Raw genomic sequence first — 384 nt, 5'->3', positions numbered from 1 at the left:
GTGTGCGCGCGCGCGATGGCGCACCGTGCGGGACGTGTACGGCCCGTAGCGCGGGCGCGTTTAGTGGCAAGCAAGCAGAGAGTGGATGGGGAGCGTGCTCACGAGCGTTGAAGGGGAGGGGTCGACGTGGCTCGTTGATGCCGGCGAGGGAGAGGTGGGGACGAGCGACGTAGACGGGGAGGCGGCGCCGACGACGGCGGGTGGCGGGATGGCTCCGGCGGGGGTGATCCGACATTGGCGCAGGGCGTCAGGGGCATCGATTGCCCCCGACCGAATTCACGCAAGAGGGGGTTGAGGAGGCGGGCCACGGCACGGCCGTGCTCGCCGGGGCCACGGGGAGCGGCGGCTAACGCAGCGTGGATGGCGAGGAACCGGCTGGGGAAG

This window comes from Triticum aestivum, unplaced genomic scaffold (assembly GCF_018294505.1).
Source record: "Triticum aestivum cultivar Chinese Spring unplaced genomic scaffold, IWGSC CS RefSeq v2.1 scaffold4B_scf_1981, whole genome shotgun sequence".
NCBI classification, from domain to species: Eukaryota; Viridiplantae; Streptophyta; class Magnoliopsida; order Poales; family Poaceae; genus Triticum; species Triticum aestivum.
This window is presented reverse-complemented; position numbering follows the sequence as displayed.